At 41.1% G+C, this 25,395-nt stretch overlaps 1 protein-coding gene across 3 annotated transcripts in view; it reads right to left on the bottom strand.

The window, feature by feature from the left end:
• Window positions 1-25,395, bottom strand: part of adarb1b (adenosine deaminase RNA specific B1b) — a 126,078-nt gene that overhangs the window by 75,915 nt on the left and 24,768 nt on the right. For 2 of the 3 annotated variants that reach the window (XM_072397854.1, XM_072397856.1), the window contains exons 2-3: window positions 5,899-5,987; window positions 585-658 (exon numbers count right to left, since the gene is read on the bottom strand). The gene's annotated coding sequence lies outside the window, so the exon portion shown is untranslated. The remainder of the gene's footprint in view (window positions 1-584; window positions 659-5,898; window positions 5,988-25,395) is intronic. The other variant, XM_072397855.1, reaches the window with a different exon arrangement.

The following is a 25,395-nucleotide window of genomic DNA, read 5'->3' as shown; positions in this document are numbered from 1 at the left end:
AAATAGCCACACTGATGGAGACGCGCAGTATGAGTTGTACCCCCGGAAAAATGAAGAGGAAAAAGAGAGCAAATGCAAAGCTGAAAACTAGGAGAGATAGAGTGCTGGCATCGGGAGCCTGTGTGGATTACACCAATGTTTGTTAACTCTGTCAAGTGCTGAATATGAAGCCTCTTCATTTCTGATTGACTGGTAATGTGAGACATGAGAGAGCTGTTCAGATCTGAAGTTGATTTTGACATCACACTAACAAGCTGCTAGAAATATCCAGCCTCCCCATCTTCATCCCCACCAAACCCTTGTTTTTGATTAGCTATCAACAACAAATTCTCATCAGCACTTTAATAGTTCCCTTATATAAAGGACTCCACAGTAGAAATGAGATAATAGTGTGAAACCAGGTATCTTATAAGCCAACTACAAAATCCAACTTACGATAATAACTTTAGAATGGAAAAGGGACCTGTTGTAGTGTCCTTCTGTGATATTTTGACCAAAACCCATCTCTAGCATTTCATTAAACCTCAGGAAATTGTGTCAACTTGTGGAAGTACATGCCTGAAACGTGACAGGTCTGAGCTCACCGTTCCGTTAAGCAGTCAGGGGGACAAGTGGGTTTATCCACCGAAGTCTTTGCTTATTACTCCACACACCGCACCTACAGGGAAAAAAAAAGGATTGTTAATCTGTAATGTGGCTCATTGCATCAAGTCTTTATATTAATATGATAAAACCAAACCCCATCAAATTGATTGCAGACAGCCTGGTATTCACCAGTTCTGTGTCCAGCAGGTAAGGACAGCTTGCTTCTCTGTGTGGTGCTGAAATAAGGCTTCATTTGTGTAACACATAATACTTCTTACAGGAAGCTGACATTTGACTTTTTTAAAGAATCAATCTAAAGAAGAAATTAAACAAGTCAGACCCAAGACTCTCTCGGCAGCCAAAAAGATGTCACGTATGACCACAGCGTGGTGTGAAGAAACCACAGGGCGCCACCCTGCCTACCCCATCCACCGCAGGACTGACCAACATCAAGTGCAGCAATACCACAACACAAAGAGTGGCACTAAGCAGCAGAGATACCTGAGGGGTGTGGGAAACGGGAGCAGATGCTGCCCCATCCGCCATTTACATTAGTAACATGACTCCATTACCACAGGCACAAGAACAGAGGGGTAGCTCAACAACAAACAAATGGAGGTGACACTGGTGAGGTTTAGCATGGGCTGAAACTGAGTCGCCGCTTTATAAATAAATTAAAATCAAGTTTCTTGCCTCACACTGCTCACCCAACCTGACAAGAAGAGTAAAGTGCAGGCACCATCACACATTTAATGCCAAAAAACATACACTGATCAGTTACAATGTGTAAAACACAAAGAGAGCAACAGGGGTCATCTCATAAGAGTGTGCCAATCGGAATCTTTAAGGACAGATCAGCAAGATCTGCCAGTATCCATCCCTGACCGCAGGGTGTGCTGAGGGCCTTTGAGTTGTCATGTGACAATATTCACTGACGTACTACATTTAACAACATTCGACAATACGCATCAGGTTTGGAGGTGAGAAGCTGCTGCTTTATCTTGTGCATGTGCAGCATGAACCTGAACCTCAGAAGGCCATTTCTGATTATTTAGAACAGTTTACAGCTGAAAAAAACAGCCAATTTTCTTGTTGCATATATCCAATCGAATTTCATGAGATAAAAAATAAATGAGTAAAACACACCAAGTTGAGCAGCCTGTGGGCTACTTTTCTGTTGTGGTGTGGGTCAGGGGCCCCCAATCACCAGGCTGTAAGGCTTAACCGGGCCATGAAAAATGAATAAATAATAAGCAATAAGACCAAAGGGTAATGGTTCTGCAATGGCATTATAGAACAATTACCAGAGAATTATTTGGATTTCACAGGAACACGGTTCTGTGTTGTGTGCTCCTTCATCCTTTCATGGGACTGATTAAGTAATATTGATGAGCTGCAACTGTTTTAATCATGCGAGTGCTGTGTGAAATTTTATCGGTGATGTAAAAATATATTACCAGTGATTGTGAAATAGCTTCTATATGCTAATTAACCACGTGGTAATTACTTTTGATCGAATGTCGTCAAAAGATTCAGGTTGGAACTGACTGTGGGACATAGACTCCATGTCTGCTCGTTCCAAACCGACTGACTCCTGTCATGTTATGTTTATTGACCTTCAGAAACACAAAAACACTCCAGAGATGATCCGGTCGCCGCTCAGCACACACTACATACAAACGCATGCATGCATCTGGGATTAGTGTTGCTGTACTGTTGGCACCTGCCTGGTGCTTGTGATGTTCATTTTGTCAGGTGAGTGTTAAGTTTCTTGTGTGCATGGTTTCCTCATGTGTGATGTGACCTGGATACTAAAGACCTATAGCTCAAAACAGTTGCTTTAATAACAGTTGAGTTCATACTTACAGATGCTTGACGTAACTCCAGTTTTGAGGAACATGACAAACCCAGAAAACCATAAAAATTCTCCTCAAACAAGTTAAGACTCCTGAAGCTTAAACTTACACTGGATTCAGTAGTAGAGACGTTCCCCACACAGAGGGACAGTATTTCTGTTAAAACAAGGCTTGTGGACTGAGTGTTGGAGGACACATGGCTTCTGCCTTGACAGATAGGCAGCCTGGTGGGGAAAAAAAGCACTCCTCATCCACTGCTTCCCTCAACAACCCATGAATTTGTGTGTGTGTGTGTGTGTGTGTGTGTGCATGTGTCTCCATCTGTATTCAGACAACCACCAAGGTGCTTTGCAACGCTCTGAAGTGGATTTCTTGCACTGGAGCCACCTTCCTTCAGCATGTAAAAAGGAAAAGTTGTCCTCCATGTAGTATGTGAGCACAGTCCATATGATTGATTACATCAGGATAACCCTAAATGACTAAATACTGCTGGTGAGTCAAACCATGTAAACTTATAAACCATAAATTCACACACTGCGCCTACAAAAGCTTCCCAAACTGATGCTCTAATCTTTACCTGACCCACAGGTCCAACCACTGTTATAATGGAGATAAAATCAACCTTTTAAACAAATGGCACGGAAAGAGTTCAATGAATCCAAAGTAGCAATAACTACGCTAAGTAATATCTTGACACATTTGCTAACATTAAATAGCATTAAAATGGATTTTTTTTTTTCACTGCAGGCAAAATAAAATCACAAAGTTTTCAGTGACACTAGATCAATCTATACAAGAGCTTTGGTAGTTTTATGTTCAATGAGAATAAGAATTGTTACATAAGTCGGCTATGAGTTGCTCTGAGTCACCTTGTTATTCCTCCACTTGCGCCTTTATGACCAAGTAATGTAAGAGAGGCGGAGGACGGGCTTCGCTCGCACACACGCGCCCTCGTCTCTCAGGACACGAGCGAACGCCACTACACCACTAATTTACCAGTGGTGAATGCATCAATTTGAGTTTAAAAGCTTCCAACCACTGCTTCTATCTCCTCTGGGAATTTTCTCTTCCTTCTCCCACTAATATCGAGAGCAGAGGAAAAAAAATCAGAGAGCAGTGGTGCTCGTTCTTCACGGTTGTGTGTAATGAAACACAGCACCATAAGACAGAGAAATTTCAGTGAAATTAAGAGTAAAATGCTTGAAATGAACGTTGTTTGAACGTTGTTTTCTGTTACTTGTGAGTCAAAGCTTGGAAAGAACTGTGAGCACCTCGGCCAATGTGGGTAAGAGTCAGTGAGGGAATAAGGAGTCAATTGATTTGAAAAAATAAAAAATAAATTGTCCAGTACATTTTTAAAAGAAAAAAAGCATTTTGATGATCTCAACAGAGCACACATACGGTAAATGGCATCATCATGCAGGACGATATATTTTTGTTTGACCATCTCTCTGCACTGTCTTTATCAGCTCTGAGAAAACACCTCTGAGCACTCAGACTCCCGCTTAACTGCAAGTGTTGCTGAGCCAGTAATTGCATTGTGGAGTGAGCAGGCAAACAAACAGCAGCCATCAGCTGCAATTAATGATGAATGACAGTGAAAATAGGGAGGTGTAAACATCCTTTAATCCTACATGACCTCTATCAGCCACCTCCGTGTGCAGGTGACACTGTTCACTCTTCTGAAGTCATTTAGAAAGATCACCCTTTAAATATCATTTGTTTTGGAGCATCAGCCTCTCTGAAAGATGTGACTGAATGAAACAACTCTGCAGACTGTCAAAGGTCAAAGTGACAAGGCAGATGATGCCGTGAAGGTGACAGAAGACTACAACATACTCCTGCCCACTTCTGCACCATTATGCAGGTGGTGTGACAGCTAAAAAGCTTTTTGGAAAGTAAAGTTGGAGGATTGGGATGGAAGTGACACACTGAGGAAGTTTGTGAATGACTCATCCTCATCCTCTGCTGCAAGAGGTGTCTTCGGGTATTTAGCACCTCGTGTATCCCTAAAAAAAAGCTGCTGAGAAGCCCAGAGCAGATACTTGAAAATGTTTATCGTTGACTGAACAAGAGGCAGACATGGTCTTCAAATCTATCCCGGTTAAGAAAAAGTCTTATTAGATGTTTCAAACCAAACCTCCTCCTCCCATTGAATGCACTGTGATCAAAGCTGCTTCTAACATCAAAGTATGACAGGAACTGGTTGCAAACTTAATGTGTCACATCAAGTGAGAATGAAGTACCTTCAATATAATAGAAAGTTAACCCAAAACTGTAATTTAAGAGATCAAAACCTTGATTGCTTTTCTAAAAACACATGCTCAGTGAGAGTCCAAGGCAGTTCAGACACGGTCTCATTTCTTTCTCCACTCACATCCTCTTTCCCTGATCCATCTCTGTTCTTTGCTTGTTCAGAAAAACTTGCCACTTTTTGACACCTCTATTGACAGCTCTGTGCATCTTACCAGCACACGAGGCAGAAAGATATTTCAGCTGAATCCTGACAAGAAGCTATAGTTGGATTCGCTACAACAACAGACCAGATGCAATATTAACAATAAAGCTGTTAAATATTACCAATCAAATTTAAAGCGTGCACTGGAACATTTTACAAACCCCCTCCATGGTTGATAAAGTGACAAATGGCCAGCTCAAATTAACTTCTTTTACACCTGTGTAACAAATTGTCACACCATCAAGAGAGTTTATGTCTAAGAACCCAGTGGCATAGCCCAGTTTGGCACGGGGTACACAGCAATACACAGACAACATCAAGCTGATTAACCCTTCAGCTTTTGTACACAATTTGCAATGTTAGCCACAGCCACTCACTAGAAGGGAACTAAGCTGCAGTATAAAAAGAGGTCACTCCCGCTTGACTGGGTCCATTACATGTAATGTGACCCCAGGGTGGCACCGTGGGCAAAGCTGTGTGCATCTCTGAGTGTACGTGCATGTATATACATTTTAAATGCCATAGCATGCTATGAATTTTAACTTTAGCCAAATATCTGCTGTCAGATATACACTGTGGCTTAACTGCCGTGTTCATTGCCTGAGTCATAGTGGAACTCAACATCACAGGCAGTTGGTACTGAAATAAGAAAACAAACATCTATAGTAACTTCACCAAAGATAAATGACTAATATCCAAGCATCCAGAGATTTTCTACACCCATTCCAGCCTCTTCAGGGTCACAGGGGTCTATCCCAGCTGGCATGTGATGAGATGGGGTTATCCCATTTGTCAAAGAATGAGTTTTCGCATTTGTGATGCTATAACAGCCTTTTCTTGCAGCTGTCTTCAGTTGTGCTATGTCTGCTTCTCGTTCAGTCTCCAGCAAGTGAAATGCAGCGTGACCTGCTTTTTTAAAATATGCATTCAAACTTTGAGAAACTTCAAATGTCAGAAATTCAACCTGTAAGAATTTTAAACAAAATTCAATATACTCACATGCGTAAGACTGTTAGACGCAGGTTGCCTTGAAATCCAGCAGAGGGCGCTCTAGCATCAGCTTGACCTCATTCATGCTCTTGTAACCTCTAAAAAACAAAAAAATAAATGGCGTTTGCTATGTACGAAAATTGAGAAAAGTAGCTAGAAAAGCTGTTCTAAGAGGACAGTCAGGACTTCAAATAATCTGACGAGCGGTATCTGTGACTATTTCAGATTTTAAACTATAAATGTTTTACAAATGAACAAAGATAATGTCTTATGTTACTCCACAACTACAAATTTTTAGACTCGCCTGCTAGTTTGAAACCCAAGTGAGGCAGCAGAGGCACCACAAATACGCCAATAAGTTAACGTTGGCTTCTGGACATTGTTTGACAGCTAGCCTTTCAGCACGGTCAGCTACAGAAAGCCCTTTGCTAGAAGTTTGTAAAAATATCATCGCTGACAAGACAGCAACATTTACTACAAAAACAAGAAGCCCATTATTGTTTGGGGAGAGGGGGTTCAGGATCGTTTGATGAACCATCATCCATTCATCTCCTGTACTCGCTTAATCCAACTCAAGGTCGCTGGAGTCCATCCCAGCTGGAGCCCATCCCAGCTGGAGCCCATCCCAGCTGGAGCCCATCCCAGCTGGAGCCCATCCCAGCTGTTGTTGGGCGAGAGGCGGAGCACACCCTGGAAGGGGCCACACAGAGACAAACAACCATGCACACTCACTCCTGGGGACAATTTGAGTCACCACTTAACCTGACATGCATTTTTGCACAGGACCCCCCCTTGCTATGAGGCGACAGTGCAAACCACCACATCACCGTGCCGCCCTGAATCAGGAACCATGATATAAAATTCATAGTGGCCCAACAATCTCATCACACAAGGTAAGACTCCACATGATGCAAAGCGATGTCCAGATGGATGGACGCGACTGGCCACACATGTTGTCCCAGTTACAGCTCACTCAACTTTAGTTATGTTCTGTATAATGAAAAGCTGAGAGCAATCCTCACAGCTGTGTGCATGGAAGAAAGCATCTGCAGCACACTGGATTCATTTAATGCAGTTACAGATGTCGCCACAAACTCTGTGAGTTCAGAGCAGTGTGTGTGTGCACATATGTGTGTGTGTGTGTGTGTGTGAGAGAGAGAGCTGGACGACGGCCCTCCCGGGCTTGATATCAGGTGCTTGACTCTGCTCTTTTAGAACAGCAGCAGCACATTATTGCTGGTTGTCTGTTGAAAAGTCAGCAAGTTTCTGATCAGCATGGTATAAACTTGGTATCTGCAGCAGATGGGTTCAGTTCACCGACATCCTCAATGGCCCGGAGGATTTAGCACACACTCCTGAATGTGTGCATGTAAACACAGACGTGCACAGATGTCTTCAGATAAATCATGTGCAAATCAGACCAATCAGAATAAAACACAGAGACACTTTTATTAGTTTGTCTGAGCAAACATTAACCTGTTTTAAAGCCTAAAGTAAGGTAGCAGGGAAGTGTTTCAGTGGTTTTATTCATCCATCTGTTCGGTCTGTGTGATATTTAGAAGAATTTCTTTCATTTATCTGAACCTGAGCACATTCACTAAATACAAGTAGCTCCTTTGAGTGGCTTTTACATTTAAAGTTTCCAGTCAGTCATCAATTTTCCAGATAATACATCTCTTCAGAATGTTATGTCACCGACAACCCATCAAACTGTGTTCATTCTGGTGTGACAGCTGTGCTGAGCACACGTTTTACTTAGTTCCAAAAACCTAAAAAAATACAAAACAGCAAGTGTAATTAGGAAATACATTTCTCTCTCTCTCTCTTTTTTTTTTACTACCTCCTAGTATAATTCAATGCAATATCCACCATAACCAGTACTAAGCCGAAGCAGCTGTATATGAGTAAAGTGACTTACATCTTCATACAGTATGAGGGTCTGAGTGCATTTACTGCTGTTAACACCCTCAACATCAACATCCTCCAGAAACACTTCTCACTTTCCACCACCCACGTGCGCTAAAATAAGACCGCTTTAAATACCCGCAATCACAAATGCACAGTAAATTACTTTTAATGTCAGAACCTCTTCTAAAAACCGATCGCATCACTCAACTGTTTGCTGAAGTTCTAGCCCAGCAGAGATGTCACAGTAGAGGGCAGAACTTACTTTTTTGCTTTTGTCAACAGCAAATCGGACAAAAACAACCTATTTTTAAGTGAAATTCACAACTAAATGTTCAGATCATAGCTGCTATATAGTGAATGTGAGAACACATTTGTTAGATGAAGAACTCTGCTTGTGATTGTGGAACTAACAGTGGCAAATGCACGTTCTTAAAAGAAGAAAATGAGTCCTCATTGTGTTTAGAACAGTCCCAACTGTACATATGGAAACCAGAATGAGAGACAGAGCAGGGAGATGTGTTGTGGCCCTGCTATGGTGACGCATGTCTGGGAGACGGACTATTTTCAAACAGCTTCCATTTACAACTGAGCCCCACCCTTGCCTTCCTTCCCCAACCGCCCTGGCCACCAGTTTGTAACGCATACTATCTTGGCCAGGGTCCTGTGCCCAGTCAACAACAGACTCTTTGTAATTGTTCACAGCTTCACAGATTGCCAAAATGTGTCAGAATGCTCTCTGTGAGAGTTTCTATGTAAGATTCAACCATTCTACGGTGGCAATGACATGGAAAACACAACAAAACAAACATTTCCGTTACGTTTCACAAAAAAAAAGTTTCATGAGTCAAAGAAATGTGTTTAAAGGGTCTTTGGTTTCTGTAAGATAATGTAGTCCAGTTTTCACAAGTCTCAGACTTTTTTTAACTGGATCTGGTCCAAGGTGATATGGATCCCCAAAAAAAGCTGTATCCCTTATTCTGCCCTTCCCTTGAACTGAAATCAAACACTGTGGCAGACAATGAACTGGAGGTTGATGGAAACAGCTTGAGAAAAGGTACCCGTTTAAGGGGGCTGATGTAGGTGGTCCACACCAGAAGCAGGAAATGACATCAACGTTCTGCCCTGTTACAAGCAACAACTGCCATTCCTACCTTTTCTGTATGAATCAAGTGTCGCATGTTGTGAAATGTCTCATTTTGTGAACTGCTGTTTTACACTTGGGGCCACCTGAATAACCCGTGCTAACATGGCTTTCATTACTTCAGGCTGGAGCATGGCTTGCACTGTCTCATGCAGAAATAATTATAACATTATAGATATTCATGAGAGTCAGCACAGAGCTGAAGCTCTTCAGAGGGATATACAGCAGATTTAACAATAAAATACATTTTGTGTGTATTTGTGTTTTCATGACCACCCTCAGACCCTGCCCAGATGGAACAAATGGAATGCGTCGTCAGCTTTTTTCTCTTTCGGCCTTTTCACTCATTTTCTGTGCTTCCTCTTCATCTTCTCTGGGCTGTCAACCTCACAGAGACACAGAGCAGACACTCAGCCATTCAGCCATGGCTTCTCATTCACACAGCACAAAAAGCTTTCCTTGTTCACTGCGTTAGCCTTCGTCCGTGTGTGTATGTGTGAAGTTTTTAGCTTTTTAAATGCTGCATGATATCAGAATCACCAGCTGCTGAGGGAAGAATTTCGACATCTATCCCATGGTACTGAATTCCATATCTGTAACAGAGTACTGTTCTTTTTAGCTACATTCTACAGCCAGTAAAAGGGAACTCTGTCATTTATCAAAGAGAGGTAATGATTCAGTAGCGTGAAGGAGAATGTCACTAATTTTTCAAAGCAAGAGCTTTTCTTTTTCCCCTCTCAGAACTTCCAGGTATCTTTGGGGCAGGTCAAATGGCTTCTTCTCTTCATACTAACATAGCGTCTTCTTGTTTGAAAGTCATTTGCAGACACTGGAAAAATAAAGGCAAGCCGATACATCACTTCAGGGATAAAAAGAAGATCAGAACTGTCTGATGAACCTATACCCATTCCCTTTTGGGACAAGTGAGCATTTGTCAGAGAGTGAGAGAAGCTTTTCATCACCGAGGTGACATAATTTAAGGTTGATTATCAGAAATCTGTGGAGTCCAGAGTTTCGCAGGCTGTCACAGTTTTGTTTGGTACCATTAGTGCGGTTGATCTTCCATGTGCATTCTTGTATATATAGTTTTAATTCATGGTCATTTTTTCAGTTCAAGTTCAGTAATCATGAATCGGACGAAAAAAAGGTCGTTTGTTTCAGTTCCTCTGGCTTTTATGACAGCTTGAATGTCAGGTCAGGTTCATACTTACTTATATGGAAGTTGACAGATTAGCTTTGCAGGATGGAGCCTTGTCATGGACTAATTCTTTTTAATTGGTCGATGACAGGAAACACCATGCAGTGTTGTTGCGAGGACAAGAGCCCCGTAATAAACTTTTTTCCACACCGCTGTAAGTTGTCCAAATGACAGAACAAAGCTGTTCACCCGGAGAACATTCAAATATAACAAAGCAAGGGTGTAACGATCTTCCAGACATCAACAGCAAAAACCTTAACATGTTGCTACACATCAACTTTATCTCCTAAGCTGTTAGTTTTAGCCAGTGCAAAAACATTTTTTCAACCATGCAAGTCATTGAGAACAACTTCTTACTTACAATGATAGCCTGGCAGTCAAGCTGGAACATTACTCACAAATATACAGTTTATCCACTGGATCCTCTGAACCTGGGGCTGACGTAAAGGCTTGCTCTTCAGTCCAGCTGACAACACAACATTTCAGCTGGCGTCATTGCAGGTTGAAATAGGGGTGGGGCTCCGAGGTTGAGGCCAAACAGAGGAGGCAGGCTGAACCTCACAAGTGACGCAACTTTCCACCAAAAATCTGAACAGATCACGGAATAAAGTATTTTTAAACCTCGTGGGGAACAAAACAAAGTGCCAGGTTTGAGTTTTTCAGTTGGTAGTAGTTTCAGGAAAAATGCAAGTGTCTTATTCAAGTTTACTGAAAGAATCGAGAAGATAGACTGATAGAAGATAAAACGTGTGACTATTCGATAAAGTCTCAAGCCCAGAAAGGAGACTACAGATCAAGGGTCAGTAAGAAATGATTTGGTGCCCTTGAATCTAACACTTCACACAGAAAGATGTTTCAAAAGAGAAAACTCTCATGGAGGAAGTGTGCAGTACATAAGCATAAAAAAGGAGTTGCTGAGAAAGAGCATACACATGGTATAAGAATGCTTCAAATCCTTCTCCTTTAATGGCCACAGGCTTTTGTGAATCTCGACGAGCAATGATAAAACACATCATCCCTCCAAGTGCTTTCAAAGCCCAGTCAGCCATGGCTGAGATATTGCTTGTGACACACGGACAAACAATGAAGAACGCCCTTAGGCCAATTGGTGAAGCTGTGAAAACGGAAGGATGGAGTGGTTGGAAAAAAAATAATAATTTGGTCCACGCAGACTGGAATGAAACATTAACTAAAATATAGCCTGTGTCACAACAGAAAAAACAAAACACTTTAGTCTCAAATATCATGCCAACTCTTGGGGGGGGGCTTGTGCCGTGACAGCAGACTATTTGTCATTCATGTCCAGTAGTCATACTCGACGCATATTGCGCAGCCGCAGGGTTGTGGCAGGAACAAGCAGCCAACTGGAAGTATAATCCAACAATGTGCAGTGCCCTGAGTGTAAACACGTGTTATAATTAAATCAATTAATATCAATTAGTTAAATGTGCTGTAGACCTTCAGCTAGGAACCAGCTGCATGCGAAGCTTTAACAGGCACATAAAAGCAGCCATTTTATTCTCCGTTCTGTTGCTATTTAAGCTGGAATCACAGTCCACAATCTAAAGCCCAATCTTTCTGACCTCCTTCTAACCGATGCAGACCTCATGCAACCTACAGTATGTGTGCTTTTACTTTTCAAGCCAGATGTGCTCACTTTGCATCACATTTTCAATTATGAAATAAAATGAAGGCAAAGTAAAAAAAAAAAAAAATACAATAAAAGTTCAAAGTTTATCCCCCAAAAACGATTTTATTTCACGTTTGTATGAGATAAAAAAAATTAATGTTTAAGTGGTAAAAGGCTCAAATATAAGATTTATAATCAAATTGTGTTGGGTAACACTCAGTGGGTCAACATGATGAGATTAACTGGATTATAGCTATAGTTGGGTTATGCTCCTTATCTGAGGGTAATTATCCTTGGATATATGGCGGTGAATGAATCGAATCACTGGCACAAAGCATGTCATACCCCGGTACGATAGGTGGCGCTGTACCCATTTAAACTATCGCTAATAGAGCCACTTCCTGTTGACGTCTTCACCACCAGCAACAACAAAACTAAGGCATTTGAGAAAGATGGCGAACGAAGAGCGAGATGAAGCTACGTCCCTCTACATTTGTGATGAGCATGCCATAACCATGCTCGATCAGAGCCACGGTCGTCTACATGCACGTTCAGTGGGCATTTGGGTCGAGTTATCCCGGGGTCTTAATTTGATCGCAAGTAACCCGATCCGATTAAATTTCTTGTCAGATTAAGCTGTCTACATGAGCTGAATAACTCAATCTTATTGTAATTTAGCCATTAATCTGATCCGATGGCCCGCATGTAACCACACTGACTAACAGCTTGTTTCTTTCAATAGCAGTGACTGAACTACGTTGGTGCTGCTGAGCACCAATTGATATTTAATCCTGAGAAGCCTAACCGTTACACAGAGAGAGACTACAGCTTGGTTTAGTCTAACATAGCAATGCTGCGTTTCCCATACATTTATTTATTTATGCAAAACAAGGATTTTCTATTTCTGGAATAGCATATCGCAGCTTCTCACCCTGCTCTCTCTGTGATATTTTCCCAAACAGACACAGCAGCATTGTCACTTGTTCTTCCCCTCGTTGCACACCCACACACTCACAGTTTTGGTCTTGCAGTCTCATCACACCATCTACACAGCACTATCTACTTACACACTGATTGCACCCTTGCATCCTTTTGAAAGGCTGAAACTACTGGCTATAAAAACTTTGCTTCATTACCACTTTATAAACTCAGATAAACACACATTCAGCCATGATGAACTTCTTCTTCACAATTTGATTAAATACACAAGTTATAACGCTCCATAGCTGCTAAAGATGAGTCTCCATGCATCTTGGTGTCTAGCATACTTAAACTACTATAGAACCACACATGGCTGCTTCTGTTCAGTCTTTCAGAGGGACCCATCTCAGTTTTGTACATACTGTAACTTACATACAAGTCAGTCCCTACTGAAGTCAACAAATCAAATTGAATGGTTAGTGTTCTTGCAAAGTGCAGTTTGTGATAGGAGCTTATACTGCTGCTCCTAAGTATTCAATAGCTGGTGAAACCTCTATAGCTATAAAAGTTCATAGATCCTTTGCAATGAAAGTGGCCAAAGACTTTGTGAGTCTCCATTTTCTCAGAGCCGGAGCACAAAGTTGACAATACCACACCAATTCTTAGTTGATTAGTGAGGCTGACTGTGTTCCTGTAGTTTCTTGTTTTCCTTTGGCATTTTAAAGCAGTTGAGAGTAAACAGCACAACTGTGCAATTTGGATGTTGAGCTGAGGTTAAAAAGTCACCCATCAGCTATTACATTAATGCTGTATCAGCCCCTCCTCTCTTAACGCACCAACAAACATCAGAACAATACATGATCCTGCAGGGGGGGCTAACGGTCACTGGACAACACTGACACCTAGATTTAGCTACTTTCACACCTTTTTACCAAATTTAAAAAAAAAAAAAACATAAAACAAAATAGTTAGCTAGATTGTGAACAAATCACTTCTATTTATAAGGTCTTTCTCTGCTTCAAGCACAAAAAGCAGACTTAGTACTTAGATACTTTATATCAGTAACTGTAATACTTATAATTTAGGTGTGCTCTGTCGACCCCGACTAGACACTTTTTAGACTTAGAGCCTATACTGCTACCGGTATTGGTTCAGATGAGAGCAGGACCCAATTCTCCACCAGAACATTAAATAGATAAGCTTTTTGTTCGATCCCAGTTAAACAGAACAGAGCAGACTGTGAAAATATCAGTGCTGCTTTATCATGACCTTTTACTGAAGCAAACTGTGGATCAAGACAAGTTCAACATGTATGAATAAAATGGTAGAAATACCAAACTGCATTAACTGGCATGTTTTTGGTTGCAGTGGTGTCAAAATATGTGGGACTTCTGCAAAGATAAACCTTCAACATCTTTGAGCACACTAAATAAAAAAAATGTAAAAATGAATTTGACTTGTTAAAGTGTGTCTTATAAAGCTGCGAAAACAGAAACATTTTTGTTTCATTAGCAATATAACGCAGCAAACTTTACAGTCCCTGGTAACAGTTATCTTCTTCACTCAACACATTTTAAAAAGTCTCAATTAGTAGCACTATATGCAAATTTACTGAACAGTGGCTGTTCTTATTTACATAAATCCTTACAATGATTATCACCCCCATTAGTAATCATCAGCACCAATCGTCTATCATTTCAAATGCTTTTCATACTGCTAATACAAACAAGTTCCCAGAGAGCTGTTGCTCTAACAAGTAGGACTAATGAGTTGTTGGACCACTGATGTGGCTCCATTTTTCTTGTTGCCAATAATGTATAATACAGATCATAAACTAATATGCAAACAGTGCATAATTTTGCAAACTTGCAAACATAAAACTAGGGCTGCAACAACGAATCGATAAAGTTGATAAAAATCGATTATCGATAAAAAATCGATTATTAAAAGTGTTGGCAACGAATTTCATTATAGATTTGTCGTGTCGTGAGATTTATATGTCACTCGCCATGTGGCGGAGTCGTTTACTTCACCCGCAGAGCTGTGTCAATGCTGGCGGAGTGAAATAAAGTTTAAAAAAAAAAAAGAAAAACTCAACCTGCAGACCGAGTTGAATGGAGCGAGGTGGAGGTGAGGTTTCCCCCAGTGTGCTGGGGCATCGACGGGAGCAGTGCAGCGCGGGTCAGATTGAGTCAAAGTTGCATTACATGCAACCTGGCTGTTCAGACTGCGGTCGCTTTCCAAAAAATCAGATACGTATCCGATTCAGGGCCACATTTAAAAACGCCTGATTCCGATTCGAAAATGTCAGATTCAATGTGACTTGTGCTGTTCACACTGTCAAAAGCAAATCAGACATGGGTCACATCTGAGCGAAAAAAATCGGAGTCAGGTCACTTCAACTGCAGTGTGACCGTAGCCTCTGTCTGTCGTCTCTAATCTGTCTCCAGCATTGTTCCGCCCACAGCACCATCTGATTGGTTACACACAGAGCCGGTAACAGCCAATCAGCAGTGAGAGCTGTGCACGCGCACTGCTCACACGCGCGGCAGAGAGGAGAAACAGTTTTGACGAGAGGAGAAGCTATGGAGAGCATATATAAATATTTGTTTGGAAGGTAAGTAAAGGCAGCAAACTCTCCCGAAATTGTAATAAACATCCGAGCCCTCTACAACTCACAACTACTAGTAACATTACTGTGAGTCCAATGATGTTATATAAGCATAAGCGGCAGCTCTGCTCGCTCGCAGTAGTGATGTGCGATTCATGAGTCAATCGTTCTAAACTCGACATTCTTTATACTGACTCGGGAGTTATGAGTCATTGTCTCCATGAAGTCGTTCACTGTCTCACCGCTACTACTGCCAGCTAACTGCAAAGCCACGCAGCTGTTCTAACTGTAACTGTAATTGCGAAGATGTATTAAGCTAATTGCTGTATTAGCTCCGTGGCTGAAGCAACGACTCTGCTCCAGCTCACTCGCTCTCCCTCCCAGCTCGTAGAAAGTTGCTGCTCTGCACGATTCAGGACTCATGATTCATACCCGACTCGCAGTTCACAGGCAGCTCATCGCTCACTCGCTCTCTCTCCCTCTCGGCCTCATTTTGAAGGAAGGGGGAATTCGTTCATTCTGTACATAATTATTTTATGCTAATGGGGCACTGTTTATTGTTAGAATATTATTGTTTTTGCACGAGTGGGTTATTTAAATGTTCTATTTTGCACATTTTATTACATTTTATCATTTTTCACTGTTTCGCACTGAATGTTAATTTATTGGCTGTTTGGGTTATTTGCATTAATTTAGAGAGAAAGAAAAAAAAAGTAAATGTTTCACCTTGGACAGTTCTTGATTTTCACAATGATTTGGGAGTGGTTTGGAACTTGTTTGCACATTCCGTGGCGCACACTCAGGGTGACTGATTCTAGTGACTTGAAAACCTCTAGTGACTCATACAAACTCGAGACAGTAAAAGGAATCGAGTATCCCATCAGTAGCTCGCAGTCCCTCCAGACGGGCTGCTATTGTACTATTTTTTCAGCTATAGTAACATTAATCATTAGTAATGTAGCAGCCTCGCTTTATAAAACTTCAGGGAGCTATTTATTTCTTCAAATTTTCAGTTAACTTTATGAGACATGCTGCTGAGCCTTGGAACTCCCTGCACTTTTTGTTTGAACTGTAAACTTTATTTACAGTTGAAAACTTCAGGGAGCTATTTATTTCTTCAAATTTTCAGTTAACTTTATTAGACATGCTGCTGAGCCTTGGAACCTACACTTTTTGTTAGACAATAGACATCTTTGTTTTAAAATTCTAAGAAAAAAAACTTAACATGTTCTGTTATCTGAAAATCTGTTTAATAAACAAATACTTTATTTTTATTTAATTTATTTATATTTATTTATTTCAATTTATTCTAATCTAAGTTAAGTGTTGGAGTTTGTATTATACAAAATTTTGACCCCAGTATTTTCACTGTTACTGCAAATAAATATCGGCTATCGGCCTCCTTGACTACTAATAATCGGTATCAGCCCTGAAAATAAAACAATATTGGTCTATCTCTAATATATATATTGCAGGTATATAGCATACATTTGTATATGTTTTTGTGTACATTTATTTTTTTACTCAAAATCCTTAGTTGCAGCCCTACATAAAACAAAGCTAACCATGGCCAACACATTCTAACAATTTCTGGAGGATAAATTAGGATTTTAAACTAACACAAAAAGACCCGTTTTGGGAGTAAAATCTAGAGGTGATTTAAAGCATTTTTATTTTAGTAAGATTGTTGCCTTGGTTCCGGAACATGCGGTCCCTCTCAGAGTAATAGCTGACCCGACTCTGAACATGTGCACGTGAAACATGAACACATAACGTAAGATTAACCATGCTATTATCTTTTATGATGATTTTTAAGGGACATACATCAATCTGCTTGGAATTCAGTAAAAAAAAACTCAACTCTTTATGATTCCATTATCATGCAAAAATCATTCAGTTTTGAACATTTCTGCAGTATTAAAGTAATCCTGTGACAGCAGCCAGTACATCCACAAGTACAGTAAAACCAGGCTTTTCTGACAGTTCTGCTTACTTAATGATGTCAGTCTGCAAATTCGTTTGCCAGAATAAATCGTGCTGCCTTGATCATATGATCATATCATTTCCATGGATCACCAATGACATCAAAGACCTCCTGAACCAGAAAAAGAGGGTGTTCCAGGAGGAGTGTACAACAGGAGCTTAAAAAGACACTACGTCGAGCTAAGGTGGAGTAGAAGAAAAAGGTAGAGAGACAGCTGGAGAACAATAACACCAAGTAGGTGTGGAGGGGCAGGAGGACCATCTCTGGATACAGATTGAAAAACTCTGTCTGTGGAAGGTGATGTGGACAGAGCCAATACTTTCAACCAGCATCACAACAGGTTTGATGGTGTGGCTTTTTCCACCTCTGCTGCTGTTCCCTCCACCCCCACCACTACAGCTGCTTCCTCTATACTGCTTCCACTGTCCAGCTGTACTTCCACCTCAATGGCAACTCGCATCGCCAAGCCTCCTCCTCCGCTTGACTGCACCTCCACCTCAATGGCAACTCTCACCAACAGGCTTCGTCTGTCCAGCTGTACCTCCACCTCTACAGCAGCTTCCACCACCAGGCCTCCTGAGCCAAGCTACACCTCAACATCTGCAGCAGCTTTCACCGCCAGGCCTCCTGAACCCAGCTGCACCTCCACTTCTGTGGCAGTTTCCACCCCCAGGCATCCTGAGCCCAACTGCACCTTCATGTCTGTGGCTACTCCCACCACTTGCCCTCCTCTGTCCAGCTGCACCCCCATCTCTATGATTGATAGCAACATCACTCTTGTCAGGGAGGGCTGCAGGCCCAGATGGAGTCTGTCCAAGGCTTCTGAGGGACTGTGCTGGTCAACTAGCAGTCCCTCTTCATAGGCACCTCAATATGAGCCTTCAGATGGAAAAATTCCCGGTGCTGTGGAAAACTTCTTGTCTCATAGAGGTGCCCAAATTAGGGCAACCGGTGGAGCTGAATGACTACAGACCGGTGGCTTTGACTTCTCATATCATGAAGACCTTGGAGAGACTCCTTGTTCGCCGCATGAGATTGCAGGTTGCTGAGGATCTTGACCCCCTCCAGTTTGCCTACCAGAAACACATAGGAGTGGAAGACACGATTCTGTACATGCTGCATCAGGCACATACTTATTTGCATGTGCCTGGTTCATATGTGAGAATCATGTTCTTTGACTTCTCCAGTGCCTTCAGCACCATACAGCCTCCCGTACTGAAAGATAAGCTTCTAGATGTGGGTGTGGCCCCCTCCCTGACATCATGGATTATAGACTATCTGACTGCCAGACCACAGTATGTCAGTATGGAGAGATGAGTTTCTGGAACATTGGAATGCAGTACTGGGGCTCCGCAGGGTACTGTTTTGGCTCCTTTTCACGCTGCACAACTTCTGCCACATACAGAAGTATTCTTCTTTTTTTCTCCACTGTCTGCAATGGTTAATGACAAGGTCTGGCAAGAACATTTTTTTTTGGTCTATATATGCAATTTAGTCTTGCATATTTTCTTGTGCATAGGTCCAAGTGATGATGAGTGTGTCCTTAACCAGTCCTCTTTGACCATCTAATCTAATAAGCTTTATTGATTCAAAAAACCTTGCCCAGAGTCAGGACTAAACAAGGTGAGGCTGTGTTTCAGTTTTATGCTCCCAAAATCTGGAACAGTCTTCCAGAAAATGTGAGACAGGCCTCAACTCTAAATCCAGGCTGAAAACACTTCTATTTAGCTGTGCATATGACAACTGAAAGTATTTAATCTGCACTCTTCGCTTTTAATTTAATTAATTAATGATTATTTTTTATGTTTTTGGAATGATTTTATGTAGCTGCAAAGCACTTTGAATTGCCTTGTGTACGAATTGTGCTCTACAAATAAACTTGCCTTTAGTCAGAGAGGACTAGAATCACTGACAGTGGAACACAAAAAGACAGGACAGATAAAGACAATAGACAGAAAACAGACAATGACAGGTGTGTGTAAGGTAGACTGTGGTGCGTCTTAATGAACGTGTGGACGTTTGTGTTGTGGTCTGTAAGTAACACCCTTATCCACCAAAAAAAATAAATAAATAAAGCCTTCCAGCAGTCAGATATAAAGTGGTGATGTTGACCTTCAACACTTAGTCAGCATCAACCAGTGACCACAGTCACTGACAAACTGGATCACAGCTGGTGCTGGTGTGTTGGGCCAGTGCCATGCATCTCCACCAGTGCTCTGGATTGCCCCCCAGCCACAGCAGGAACTGTGCAGCCCAGCTAGAACCTGCCAGCAATAGAGCCAGCCAGGGCATGGGCCCTCCCAACCCCAGGAGCAACAGGAAAAGAGACTAGCCCAGAGTCTAGGAAAGACGGCAACCAGGACATCCTGAGTAAACCAGCGGCCCAGCGGGTATGGTATGCAGGGTAGCACCCCAGCTAGACCCCCTCAGTGCTGTGGTGGAGCAACGGATGAGGAGGAAATTATATTCTGTTTTGGAGAATAATAAACATCCTCTCCACAGCATCCTGGCAGGACACAGGAGCAGCTGCAGTGAGAGGCTCATCTCACTGCGCTGCAGGACTGAGAGGTTCAGGAGGTCCTTTGTCCCCACAGCCATAAGGCTTTTTAACAGTGACTGCTGACATGTTCTTCTAAAAATTATTAATTTATTTAGTAATTTATGATTACTAAATTATGATTGTAGTATTGTTGTTGTTGTCTAATATTGTTGTCTAATATAGAATCATTGTAAATATCATTTAAAATAAATAATATAAACAACATTACAAACAACAATAATATAAAATAACATTTTTGAGCTACTTGACTAATTTGAATTTCTCCCACTTGGGGATGAATAAAGTACCGTATTTTTATATTCTATTCTATATGCAGCCAGATCTTCTTCAGTATTTTTTCCTCATTCTATGTTCTACTCGAAATACAGTAAACATTGTGAATTTACATTCTTTCTTTTTTGGGCATAGAAAAGTAACCATACCAAGGGTATAAAGCAGCAAGTTGTTGACTAATCCTTAAAGACCGAATAAACTATAGGTTTTGTATTACCACAAAGGGAGAAAAAACACTGATGAAACAGGTATTTCAAAGCAAACCAAGAGTGTAATTAAAGTCAGCTTCTAAAAGGTTTGTCAAGGACAAAAAAGTGACAGTAGCCGCATGACCAGAATCACTTCTCTCACAATTCTGTGATTCATTGGCTGCCAAAACAGTAATCCATCACCAGGGAATAACCTGCTCGTAATGGAAAAGGACACATAACTGTCACTGAGCAATCAATCAAAAAGCTTTTGTCTTGGATTTCGTTGTGGCTGCACACTCGCGTTTGACTGCCACTGCGGTGGTGGTGGGGTGTGGGGAAGGCAAAGATCCAGTGTATTGGCTGACTAACCATGCTCCCATTTATCTCTGCAACAAAGCGATTAAACATCGGCCCCATAAATCACAGGAGCGCTCATCATTGTCTGAGCTCCTGTTAGCACACTACAAACAAATGGTAGGAAAAATAATATCATGATTGAGTCACAGAGTCAATCACAATGTCACAGTGAGAGTCACTCACAGTGCATGAATCAGACCTTGGCAAGTGTCAATGAGATGAATATTTTATCCTATTTACAGTGCAACATCACTCAAATTTGTAAGATGTCAAGAAAAGTCAACATGACAACAGTAGTGAGTGAGTGCACCACAAAAATTCTGGCTGGGGTGGGGCATGTTTACCAGGAACTTCCAAAGCTTTTAAGTCACTGTGCCAGCTACAGAATGGTTAAAATACCTTACTACTGTAATCCGTTTTGGACAAATTACTGTCCATGTTACGTATACCAGTAGCATACGGGTATGGTACAATACCTGTGTTCAAACGAGGCTAAAATTGCTTCCTAAAACAACTGGACCTGGTTATACAGTGCATCCAGAAAGTATTCACAGCGCTCCACTTCTTCCATAATATCCTATGTTGCAGCCTTATTCGCAAATAGATTAAATTAACCATTTACCTCAAAATTCTACACACGATACCTTATAATGACAAAGTGAAACAAGTTTGTTCGGAACTTTTGCAACTTTATTGAAAATAAAAAATAAAACATTTACATAAGAATTCAGTGTTTGCTCAAAACTTTGTTGAAGCACCTTTGGCAGCAATTACAGCCTCAAGTCTTTTTGACTATGAGCCCAGATAGCAAAAAGACTCGCACCTGTACACCGCGCTGGATCCTATCCGACCCGCTTACAAAACAGCATCTCTGCAATGGAAAGTTGAACAGACTTGAAGACACATGATCGATCTTGCGATCCGATTGGTTCTCAGAACGTAGTGGCAAACATTTTTAAATGCCGCTTCCCTTTGGGAGCAAAGATCGATCATGTGTCAAGTCTTTTCAAATTTCCATTGCAGAAATGCTGTTTTGTGCGCAAGTGTTATGTGTAACAAGGATAGAATCTGGCGCGGTGTGCAAGTGGACTCCAAGGCGGACCTATTTTCCGGATCCATTGTGTAGTAGTCTTTTTGCTATCTGTATGCTACACGCTTGACACACCTATTTTGAGGCAGTCGTTCCCCCTGGGCTCTGGCTGGGCCACCCAGGGACATTCACAGAGTTGTCCTGGAGCCACTGCTTTGTTATCTTGGCTGTGTGCTTAGGGTCGATGTAGATGAACCTTCACCCCAGTTCGAGGTCCAGAGCCATGTTATATTTTTAATAAATTTCAAACCAACTTGTTTCACTTTGTCATTATGGGGTATCGTGTGTAGTGGAAATTGTGGCGCGCTGTGAATACTTTCGGATGCACTGTATAAACTAGAAGTGAATTGTAGAGATGTAGCAAGGCTGGTAAGTGGTATTTATCCATTTCTAGTTTGACTGGTTCCAGTACCATTTATTTTTTCCAAACCTGTGCATGGACAGGTTGTTTTCTTGCTGGCAGAAACAAGCTCTTAAACAGATCATCATCTCTTAGAAAAACAAAGAGAACATAATTATATTAGGGCTTTTCAAATGAAATTACAGGAGAATTAGCTGACCATTTAGCATTAATATCCGCCTTGTTCGAAAAATATGGAAGTGATTGCACTGGACCTACATCTGTTGACAACAAAGGTACATTTGTGCATTCCTCTCTTTTTAATCACCTGGTACATTGCTTTTTCATTTCTAGATGAACAAATGCAGTATTTCTCTGGTGCTCTTGTACTGTTGATCCATCTAGTGCTTAAATGGGGATACACAGCAATTTTTATTATGTTGGTTTATGAACAAATAATTCAATCCAGGAACTTGGAGCAGTTTCGGGTAGAAATTGTAAAAGTTGTTTATGGTCAAAGTTTAAAAAAAGAAATAAAAAAAGATTTCCATTTTTTTCCAAATCGGAATCAGCCAAGAAAACTGCAATCTTGCAGAATATACTCTTTAAAAAACAGTTCTAGTTTCCTGTCCTCAAGGCTGATGTCACACACAAGTAGAATCCAAATGTCTTACCTTTCCACATGATTTAATACTGTCTTAATTGTTTGGGAAATGATTAAATCTTAATCATGGAGATAACATGACACAAGAAGTTGGGTACAAGTCTCTGCCCAAGTACCCATGTACACAATATTCAATTTTAACATATTAAATGCTAAACCTCGGAGCCTATTAACGTCATGAACAGCCAACACTGTGAGCCATCACTATGTTCGTCCAACATTAAGAATTGGGAATATTGTATTTTGGGCACAGCGACATCAGCAATCTCCAATCACAAACAATCCCAATAACATACTATAAGGCAATACCCCATACCAGGATTTTGCATAAGGTGATCTGATACATTGGCCGGTAAATGTTTGCACCAAATAGGACATGTAACACAAAACTATGCTGCGAGTACGTGTACTATATCTCTGTTAGCTCATTGGTGCTGTTATGTGGCTACTTGCAGCTATAGTAGAGTTAACGGTGGATTTCTACACAGGCACTTCAGCCACTCGCCCCCCTGGAGTACAGTTTATTTACTCCGTGCTCTGTGACAGTCGGCTAACTTCACACAGAGTTTGCTACTGCTAGTTTTGTGAAACATGGCAGGATATTTATCAAATTTTGACAATGTGAACGACGACTTTGAGTAAGATGGACGTTCTTACTGGAGTGAATGAGCTGTGCTGCAGCCATGAGTGTGGATGAAGTGGTCCCAGTAGAGGTGTGTGTAGAATTCCCTATGTTAGCTCTGCTATAGCTGCAAGCAGCCACATAACAGTAGCTAAGTGCTAACAGAGCAATAGTACGCGTTTGTTCGTTCATTCGTCTTAAAGTATTGGTGAAATAAAGACAGATAATGCCTTATTTAGAGGCTGCATTGTCTAAGCCTCGTTCACTCCATTATATGGATATATGCCGATCTAAATATCTTCCGAAGGACGCCGACTTCCGCCAAACTGTTCTCGGTGAGTAGATAAACGTATTTCCTGCCAGAAATAAGGTCTAGGTTTAAAAATACCGGAGTTCCCCTTTAAAGAGTCATATTTCACATTGTTAAGTTGAACTTCTGAAACTTCATGCACTCTGTGTACAGAGATATGTTTATATACTGGCTTTTGGTGGTCTGTAACCTGTTTTCAACCATATGAAAAAATGCAAAATATTTAAATATACAACTTTGGTGTATTGTTTTTCAAACCGTCATTGCTGCCATCTGTTGTCATTGTCCAATTTCTCCTGTACCTACTGACTCTTAGATTTTGTATTTGCTTCTTCAGCACTTGCTTCAACACTTCTCTGTTCCAACTGGTACTGAAATCATACAGTATGTGTGCTTTACTCCAACATTAAACCCTGTTATAAATATGTCCTACCATATCAAGCAGCAAGATCCATCTCCCAGAATTGCAGGAGGTCAAAGTGCGGAACTAGCAAAGCAGAAAAACATGAACATGATGGGAAGAATGAGATGACTAAGGCCCGCCACTGGCACAGGTTAAGATAAAATGCAATGCCCTTGTCATCCATATTAGGAATCATCTTCCATGCAAAAAGGTTTGTCCATCTCCTCACTTTAAGCTGAGCAATGAAGATGGGGTCGCTCAACACAAAATCGCTTGAGTTCAACTCCAACTAAGATGTCGTTGAAATGTCCTGCTGAATGACGTGTATGTGAAGGGATTCTCTGCTAAGGTCCGTTTCAGTGAGTGAGGGAAGCACCAGTTCTCCTTATACAGAACCAATAAATAATAATCATACATGCATGGATACATAGCCTCGTATGAGTTGTGTCTGACATTGTGATAGCTTTTTTGTACTGCGGTTAAGTTCTCTGCTACCATTGAAGGCAGGGTGTTCATGTAGATGGCTTCATATCATATCGGTCTTTTTCTATTTTCTACTAAAACTCAGTCACCAAGTGCTGGAAAGTCAATAACAGAAAACTGAGCCAATCCTCATGCAAGTAAGTAATGTGCGTGTGTGTGAGCAGGGCTGTAAATGTCAGATTTATGAGTCATTTGTATTTTTGACCATGCACTGCTAGTGTTGGTAAAAAATAAGGAAATAGGAAGAAAATGATACATCCTTCAGCTAAACTACTGTGTCATCTTTCCTTTCACTAACTGTTCCTGTATGTCAGGTTTGTTTCACATGACCAATCCATTTTTCCACATAAACCGGTAACACAGTATGTACAACGGTACCATAGGAGGAGCAAATCAAGTGTTTCAGCTGGTGTTATACAGCTATGAATTGAATCTGTTCTCAGAACCATGGAGATTAACTGCAGGTAGGATGAAGCAGAAATGATTTGAACTCGTTTGGTGCCTTTGTTATGCACCCTGCAGAGATCAAAGGTGGCTTCAAATCAAAGCCAAATATGACAACACAGACAACATATGAAAGGCAAACATGACTGAAAACAGAATTTGCTACCAGCTATGAGAAACCACTGTTTGGTTTGAGTAGCAACTGACAGAAGTTTGATGTTGTGAGCATCAGTCACAACATAGAACATCTTCATATGATAAAGATTTGTTGAGTTTAAAAATCTGAAGACCTGGTGAAGCCTTTAAGGACTGGACAAGCCACACACACCCACAAACACACACACACACTCACACTTTTCTCTTTAACTTCCACAAC

Source organism: Leuresthes tenuis, unplaced genomic scaffold, assembly GCF_036924035.1.
Source record: "Leuresthes tenuis unplaced genomic scaffold, fLeuTen1.0.hap1 SCAF_12, whole genome shotgun sequence".
NCBI lineage: Eukaryota > Metazoa > Chordata > Actinopteri > Atheriniformes > Atherinopsidae > Leuresthes > Leuresthes tenuis.
This window is presented reverse-complemented; position numbering and strand designations above follow the sequence as displayed.